The sequence below is a fragment of the Octopus bimaculoides genome, chromosome 1 (genome assembly GCF_046866305.1).
Source record: "Octopus bimaculoides isolate indiv1 chromosome 1, ASM4686630v1, whole genome shotgun sequence".
Classification (NCBI taxonomy): Eukaryota; Metazoa; Mollusca; class Cephalopoda; order Octopoda; family Octopodidae; genus Octopus; species Octopus bimaculoides.
In genome coordinates this window covers 77,744,059-77,754,058 of record NC_142928.1, presented here as the reverse complement: position 1 = coordinate 77,754,058, position 10,000 = coordinate 77,744,059, and positions in this window count along the sequence as shown.

Genomic DNA, 10,000 nt, shown 5'->3' with positions numbered 1-10,000 from the left:
TATATATATATATATATATATATATATATGTATGTATATACACACACAAGTAATAGTTTCCCTCAGATGCACCGCCCCCGCGGCATGCGCATGAAAATGTAAACACATGGTCTGCAGTGTTTTTCTATACGAGAACTGCAAGCCTCTGAGTAAAAGTTTGACCACATCGCTGTTTCTTCTCGGTCTTTTGCTGATACATCAATAATAATTATAACTACGGAAGAAACATTAACACATATCCATGAGCGGTGTTCAGTTGAAAATGCAAACGTTGTAAAAACGTGACCCAGGAACCATAACAAAATCATCCAAAAGAACGGTGGAAAAATAAGTATAAATATTATGAAATGGTTGATTTATGATTTACACACGATTCTATGCAATACTCCTCCAAAATCATACAGCAATGAACCCATACCGTAAATACCCAACAAAATGAACTAAACCCTTAACATATGCCATAGAAGGCCGATACCCGACAGAAGAACACAACCTGCGCTGCACAAACAACACACAATATGAGAAATAATGCAACAGAAGACTCAAACCAAACCCCATAAAAAAACATACTAATACAATAAAAAAAAAATGAAGCACACACCATCCTACCAACACAAAGATGCCACAAATGATGCAATAGAAGTTGCTGGAAACTATCAGATGTCGAAAAATAATAGTGGTGATGACGATGGTGACGAACGTTACCCTGTCTCAGTTTACGAGAGACAAGAATTCCCGAAGAGACTCTGGTTGTAACAGCGAAAATGAAGCTGAACGATTAAGGGAAGACCTCTCGCACGGAAGTGGTTCGGCAAAGATGCATATTGACCATAGTTGCTATCCTATTATATCTTCAGCAGATAATAGAGTAAAGAGAAGTAAGCGGACCAGCGAAGAAAACAGGATAGCGATGCAGTGCTACTTAGAAAGTGAACCTAAAAGTGAACTTAGTAAGTGAACCTAAAAGAAAGTGAACCTAAAAATCCTAGCCCGATGTCAGGAATATTTCTTTTCCAACAGTTTAATCTGTTGTATGTATGAAATTTGGCTTAGAAACATGTGCCGAAACAACCTTGAAAAGATGAAAACTAGTTAAGAGTAGAAACATCACACTAGATAAAGCAAATAAAAAAGAGAATTAGACCAAAGCCATACATACAAATACTTAGGAATCAATGACCTAGATACAATACAACATACACAAATGAAAGAGAAGATAAGAAAAGAATATATAGAAAACGGATGTTAACAGTTTGGGTAGAGAAGGGTATTTTTGAAGTGACTGAGCAGAGATTTATAGATCAAGCTAGTGCTATTAGGAGGAGAAAGTGGATAACAGATAACTAGATACAATACAACACACACAAATGAAAGAAAATATAAGAAATGAATGCTATAGACGCGTTAGATTAATACTGTAAACAGAGCTCAATGTGAAAAACAAAATAATAGGTATCAACACTCTAACCGTATCAAGTATAAGTTACAGCTACAATATTCTTAACTGGACTTTAAATGAACTGATGAAAATAGATATTAGAAAAAACAATAGAAATAATGACAGGATTTAGGATGGACCACCCAAAATCTGACATAGAAAGGTTATAGATACAACGTATTGAAGGTGATAGAGGCTTTATACAGCTAGAAAACTGTTACAAAATAACCACCATAGGACTACTTTAGAAGCAAGGAAATCTAATACAAACAGCCACAAAACACGAAGAAAAGAAAAGACACTGTTTTCAGTCTTGAAGGAAGCTGACAAATACAAAAGAACTATGAAGAAAAAGAAGAAACAACAAAAACTGTAAAAACTGAAATCCAGACTAAAACTGGAACAGCAACGGATCATGATAAAACGATGGCAAATACTGGGTTAAACTAAACAGAAAAGAAATAGACAAAGCAAAATCCCAGCAATGGCTGAAAAGCTCAGGACTCAATTCAGAGACTGAAGGATTTTTAATAGCAGCACAAGATCAAACCCTTTCCACCAGTAATTACCAAAAATATGTAATGAAAAGAAATACAAGTCACTGCAGAATATGTGGAGATGGAGAAGAAATAATAAATCATATTTTCTCTAGTTAAGAAGGAATATATTCACAGACACGACAGAGTTAGGACTTATATACACTGGAGTTTATGCCAACAGAAAAAAGATGATTTAGGCTCATGCTAGAAAAGGTCACAGAACATGAGAAAACTACCATACTGTGGGATATGCCAGTACAGAGAGGGAGAGAGAGAGAGAAAGAGAGAGAGAGAGAGAGGGGGAGAGAGAGAGAGAGAGGGAGAGAGAGAAATTAAGGCCAATAGGCCGGATACAGTTGTCAGAGATCAGCAAGAAAAAAATTCTTTCCAATGGACGTATCAATACCAACAGATGACAATGTTTCTCTAAAAGACACAGAGAAATGTTCAACATGCAAAGATCTGGAAATAGATTTAACTCGAATGCGGAGTTTAAAGACAGAAACAATTCCTATCATAGTAGGCGTATTAGGTATGATTAAAAAATATTCAGACAAATACGTAACAAATATACAAGGATTAACACGTATTTATAATTTATAAAAGATAGCCACAACTATACTGATCAAGGCACTACTTGTGGTAACTAACGATGAGCAATGCTGTAATAAGCAAGGTTAAAGTAACTGTAACGGTATTAATGGCGGAGTCAACAATAGTGGCAGAGACAACAACCGTCTCTACATCTGCCACAATACAGGGCTCAATACTAATAATTTTCATGTAACACAAATATGTCTAACGAGACAAAAACGTAAGACTATAACAGTACACCAAATCGCTTGCCCTATGGCTATCTGGAAGTGCGTCCCCCAGGAGAGAGCCTGCCAGGGGTCGATAAGACATCCACTGGCACAAACTCTTATCTGAATACGAACCTGGATGGTCACTTGAATAGGAACTGCCCCAACTCGAACCCTCCAAGTCCACCATCACACTCACCATAGAAAGAAAACTGTATTAGTACCCGAGGAGAGTATACAGAAGTAATATACGCCTATTACTATGAATTATGCAGGCCATCGAAGAGAAAGACACCGCACACTCTTATCAAATATGTAGAACATGAAATCAAGACAGCAAACTATATTTGCACGAAAACAAGTTAGTGAATGTTAGGAGGGATATCTTCAGAAATAAAAGACTCACAGATAGTGAAAAAACTGCGATCGAGCACGCAGCGGAATATGACCTAAATATATGACAACAAGGAAATGAACAACCAAACGAAGAGACCAACTCTTCACGAGTCTCAGTTAAAAGACTGCCATCTGACCAGAACACGCAAACGTCTGGAGAAATAAATTGTAATGAACTTGATAAAGATAACGAGAAAAGAGGTAAAAAAACAATATTTGAAGACTACACATGTGAAGAATATAAAGAGTCTCTGATAGAACTGAAGCGGAAAATCTTGAATAAGCTTGCAGTTGTAAGACACGCCATTGCATGATAGAGAACTACTTCATAAGCTCTCAAATACAATCCAAAATATAAAACAAATTAAAATTGGAAACTATTTAACAAAGGAAATTATACAAAAACTAAAACCAGATCTCACTGAATTAAATGAAATTATTTACGCAGCTGCTAAGACAATTGAAACCAGTTGTATACACCGGAAAGAACAAAGAAATACAAACCTGAGAATTCCAAAATTGAAAAAGAGATCGAAATAATGAGAGGTGAAATATCAATATTGAATGAACTAATCTGTGAAAACAATGTAAAAACCAGAACAGGAAGAAAGATGCAGAGAAAACATAGATTGTCACCATGAGAAAAACTGTTTTCAGCAAAAGAAACACTGCAGCAAAAAGTCCAAGCAAAATCTCGAAGAATACGAAAATTTGAGAAGAGAAACAAATTTTACAAGCAAAATAAGCTGTTCACATCCAATGCGAAACATTCTACAGAGAAATAGGAAAGGAGAAAATAACTGTTGAAGAACGTCCTCTTGCCATGGGAGAAGTTGAAACCTGAAAAAATATCTGGAGTAATGAAGCTGCGAACTGGATTACACACAGAGAAGTATCCTACCAAAATTTACCAGAGCAACCATGGGAAGACATCACAATAGCAGACCTAAAGACGACACTCACGAAGACTCATCAGTGAAAATCCTTTTGTAATGATAGGGTTCCAAATTTCTGGCTCGCCTCACTCCCTTACGCACACGAAATGTTAGTCTACTTATTCAATGGAATTATAAGAGATCCTACCAAAACACCTGACTCGTTAGCAAGAGATATTACTTACTTACTTCCGAAGAATAATGAAAGCAAATTTCCCCAAAACTATCGGCCCATAATATGTCTATATGCCACATATAAAATTTTGACATCGATCCTCGCGGAGAAAACATACAAATTTATGGAACAACGATATTTTCCCCACTGAAAACAGGGATGGCGATGAGGCTCATATGGCTGCAAAGACCAACTGTTAATCATTTGCATGATCCTTGAGAACTGTCATAACAAACTCGGAAATCTCTGTTGTGTATGGATTGATTATAAAAATGCCTTCGACAGCATACTGCATTCATGGATCTTGAAAGCGATGGATATCTTTAAAATTTCTCCTGTGATTACAATGTTCCTGAAGCACAACATGTCGATGTGGAATACACATCTCCAATTATACCACTCTAATGGAGTACTGACCACAAAAAATATTAATATCAACTGCGGCATTTTCCAAGGTGACACACTTTCACCTTTAATTTTCTGCATAGCCCTAATACCCCTTACAAGTGAACTTAACAGAACAGGGTATGGATATAAATTTGGCGACAAGAAAATAAATCATTTATTGTAAAACTCTGTGGCAAAGACGATGATGAGTTTGGAGGACTACTATGTACTGTAAAAGCATTCAGTGATGAGATTAGGATGGAATTTGGTCTTGATAAATGTGCCAAGGTCACTTTCTAGAAAGGGAAACTGAAGACCTTATATTCAGTGGTGTTGGATGTTGACACAATATTAAAAGAACTGGAACAGAAACAAACTTACAAATACCTCGGGATAAACGAGAGCCCTGGCATTCAACAGTCAATAATGAAGGAGAATACCAGGAAGGAGTGTTGCAGGAGAGATCGAGCAGTCTTAAATCCGATTTAAATGCACATAACAAGGTGTTAGCTATAAATTATTTAGCAGTTCCGGTTGTTATTTACAGTTTCAATGTGTTGAAATGGAATATGAGCGATAGAAGGAAGATTGACAGGAAAATTCGTAACCTGCCGACGTGCAGTAAGACGCGCCATGTAAAGGCAGGCGCAAATTGTCTTTACCTATCCAGAGCTCAAGGATGTCGAGGCAAAGTCGACCTCGGCGGAATTTGACCTCAGAACGTAGCGGCAGACGAAATACCGCTAAGCATTTCGCCTGGCGTGCTAACGATTCTGCCAGCTCGCCGCCTTAGATAATAATATTCTTTTCTATTCTAGGCACAAGGCCCTAAATTTTTGGGGAGGGGACCAGTCGATTAGATCGACTCAGTACGCAACTGGTATTTAATTTATCGACCCCGAAAGGATGAAAGACAAAGTCAACCTCAGTGGAACTTAAACTCACAACTTAGTAACGGGCGAAATCCCGTTAAGCATTTCGTTCAGCGTGCTAACGATTCTGCCAGCTCACCGCCATAGATAATAATATCAATGCTATACTAGGCTGTGGCTCTCATGGCTATCATGTACAGGTTTTGTCTTGGTAAAAAAAGATTCTGCTCAGTACCACAGATTTGAATGTCATCGTTTCTATTTTAGACAGAAAGCCAGAAATTTTGCGAAAAGAGGGTTATTCGACATTGTCTGGTACCAGATTTTATGGTCTCTGGGAGGATGAACGACAAAAATTGAATTCAGTGTTATTTGCTGAGAACGTAAAGAGCTGGAATGCAATACTGATTTCCAATTTAGGCACGAGGCCAGCAATTTTGAGAGTAAACAATGTATTTAAATGGTGCGCTTATTTTTATCAACCCCGGAGAGATTAATTTGAATGTAGAGTTTGGCAGGATTTGAAATCAGCACTTAAGGGGCATGACGAAATGCTGCAAGACATTTTTTTCCTTTGATAATGGATTCTACTCTATACACAAGACCAACAATTTTGAGGAGAGAAGGAGACCCTTGTTCTTGGATGAAAAGCCGACGGAAATCTAGCTATCTATCTATCTATCTATCTATCTGTTTATTGTCATTACAGGTACGTTCTTTGTGCACGTGCTACAAGCACACATTTCTAAGCCAATAAGCGACAAGCCCCTCAAAGCTTTAGAATAAATAATTAGCACGTAGGACACATGCTATTTGCAACTTTATATTCTTTTTCTGTTAAGAACAAAAGCCATAAAATACATAAACATTAAAATTCCTCACACCCCAATAAACACGCTTGAGTTTTAATTATAAAAGCCACCGGTTCTATTGAACGACACATTAAGAGACCCTTTGGGCGAAATAGTTTTCTTTCACCTCACTCCTTTTTTCTTGTCTGCTTTCCTCTTTTCTTCTATGTTTCACGCTCTACTTCTTTTCTTCTTATCCTCTTCTTTTCCTCTCCCCTCCTCCACCTGCTCCTGCTCCTTCTCCTGTTTCTCCTCCTTCTTTTCTCTTCTCTTTCTTTTCTCCCCTCTCCTTTCCTTCTTCCATATGTCTAATCGAATTCTCTTAATCCCTTCCCCTCTCTATCCGACTACCAAAACAACCATTTACTACTACTACTACTACTACTACTACTACGACTACCACCACCGCTACCGCCACCGCTGCCGCCACCGCTGCTGCTGCTACTGTTGCTGCTGCTTTTTACTCCTCATCTTTTTTCTTGTTTTCTTCCTCTCTCTCCTAATCTTCGCCATTGTAAATATCGGCCCGGTCTAGGTTTTCAACAGCGTTCGCTAATCCAATGCCAGCCGGTTGGAACGCACCCGCACACACAAACGGGGACACACACACACACACACACACACGCACACGCACACACAGACACACACACACAGATGCGCGCGGAGACACACACACACAAATATATGTGTGTGTACAAGAAGGTAATCTTTAAATCCAACTTAACATGGAGGTTGTGTTAGAACACAGAATGCTGCAGTATTTAACTCGTGGGGCTTGAAAGCACTCTAATTTATATCGGTATATCGACGTTAAGGTGGAGATAAAGATTACATTCTGGTATTTATCCTGCTTCTGCCGCTATTAATTATATGAGCAACTTTTAACGCCTGAAGTACGTTAGTTGAGCTCCATGACCTAGAAACTTCGAAAAGGAATTTCACAAACTCAGCTTTGAATAAAAATTATGTCGATATACTATGACTTGCGATATTGTTGGCAATTAATAATATTTCAAGTAATTAAATTTCACTCTGTGTAAAACTACAATAATCGATTTAATGTTTATAACACTGGGTTCCGTTTACAAAATTCCAATTACAAGGCGCAGGCGTAGCTGTGTGGTAAGAAGTTTGCTTGCCAACCACAAGATCAGCCCCATTGCGTGGCACCTGGGGCAGGTGTCTTCTACTATAGCCGCTGGTCAACAAAAGTATTGAGTGGATGTTGCAGATGGAAACTGAAAGAAGCTCGTCTATATATACATATATATACTGTATATATATGCATACATACATACATATGTGTGTGTCTTTGTGTTTGTCCCCTCACCATCACTTGACAACCGATTCTAGTGTATTCATGTCCCTGTAACTAAACGGTTCGGCAAAACAAATTTCTCAACGCAGTGCCCTAGCAAGGCCGCAGTCTATTGACTGAAAAAAATTACAGACAAAATATAAAAGATAAAGTTACTGATTGAAATTACACCACGAGATACTTGCTCAAGGTGGCGTGGAGTAGGATGGAACCCAGAACAACAAGCAGGGAGCGAAATTCCCAGTCACACAAGTGTAATTGTAAACAAGCGCACGAGTCATTACATACACATTATATAACTTTACAAAAGAAAATATATAGGCCTCACAGTCACAATTGCATGAAACCTCTCTAAATTCGATATCGTAGACGCTTCTCTAGACTTAAAATTGTCTTCTTTCAAGCTCTACCATAAATCTAATGGAAAACTCACATATAAACACTAACAGTCTTGTAATAGGAAATTTAATTTTAGGAAATATCCTATAAAGCAGCCTCCTACTGTAATAACCCCCTGGCTAAGAATGGCCTCAAAGAGAAGATAGCTTACACACCCACTATAAAATATACGACACCTCAAAATCAATCTAGGAAGGTTATATTGTTCAACCAATTCTCTTTGAAGCAGAAGACAAACGTAGGTAGAACATTTCATGCTTCGTGAATAAGCATTTCTCGCATAGTCATTGATATAACAAAATTTTCGATAAACGTTCAGTAAAAACTTTTTAGAGCTTTTGTCCTAACATGAAATAAATTATAACAAACATGTCATACCGGGTACCTGCTCCAAAATATAACTGTAGAGAACTAGGTGCTTGCCCACTAGCCTAGGCATAGATAGTTACCACAGTTATTTTACGATACTGAAGTAACCTCAGTTCTATAAAAATGACAAAATGCTGAATAGAAAAAGTATACTAGTCTATGCAAAAGTGACTCTAGAGATAATCTTCCAACTACCAGTCTTCATTTAGACACAGAAACAAGAACATAATTCGTAAGTCAGTTAGCCATAACTGGATCCTAAAGGTTAGCAATACCCCACACACCACCAAGTACAGTTGAACGATGCACATCATGAATTAATGGGGTAAGGAAGTGGTGGTTTTGTATAGTCGAAAGATCTCATCACCCTTTTGAATCTTAGAGCTCTACCGACCTACTGAAATCTAGATCCCAAGTTTCTATTAACGAACTGAAAAACAATACATTCTACAGATTCTTAAATATTGTTAATACCTATTTTAACGAATCAAAGAGATATAATTCTTACCAACCTTCTCTACATTTTTCTCGTTTTCTTTTTCCTTTTACTATATATTTTCGCTTTTTCTTCTGCTTTCTCATTATTCCTCCGTCTTATTCTCTTTTGCTAAATGGTCTGTAAATTTTAGAGAATTTTTAACTCTGGAGATTATATCCCCTTTTCATCTGATGTTGTAACCAATTGCCAACAACAGATTGTTCTAGTCTCATTGGAAACCATGATAGTTTCAACAAATTAAGAATCTATGTCGTATGTTATTTCATGTACACTTAGTCGTTCTTGTAGTTCAAATAAATGCTACTAGCCTGTCTAGTTGCTTGTATTAGCTCATTTTAGGGTCATACATATATACATGTATACATGCATGCATACATTCATACATAAACACACACATAAATACATAGATACACACACATATAGATAGTACTGTGTGTGTGCGTGATTGTTTTGATTATAGTCCTATGCGTGAAATAAATTAATTGAGTCAGTAGACAAAAAGAATATATATAAGTGTAAGCAAACGCAAATGACTTATGCGAAATTAAATCAAAAGTGAGTATTCGAATGATTAATTTGTGCCCATGTCCACACTTAATTTAAAATCTATAAAACATCTATTGTTCGTTCATTCCAAAGTGAGTCTTCAAAATGTAATTGCCAAATTTTTAGATCGTGCACAAAACGACAGAGACGCAACTTATATGGCCTGAGTGAATCATACAAACTTCAGTCTCGACTCAGAGAATATGGATCGATATAAACTTTGCTACGTGGTCGCATACTATGATAGGAACTGCAAACTAATATTGTTGACATCAAATCCTGCCGTTTTAATATAGGATGTACAAATTTTCCTGGATGCACAGTTTCAAAATAAGATGACTGAAACGTTTTTATTCATAAGTGTGCCATACTATGGATGAACTAGCAATATAAATAATGGTTTCTAATTTAGATAGGGAGGTTTTAATCAATGCCACCGACCCCATTATGTTACTGCTATTTTATTGCAACAG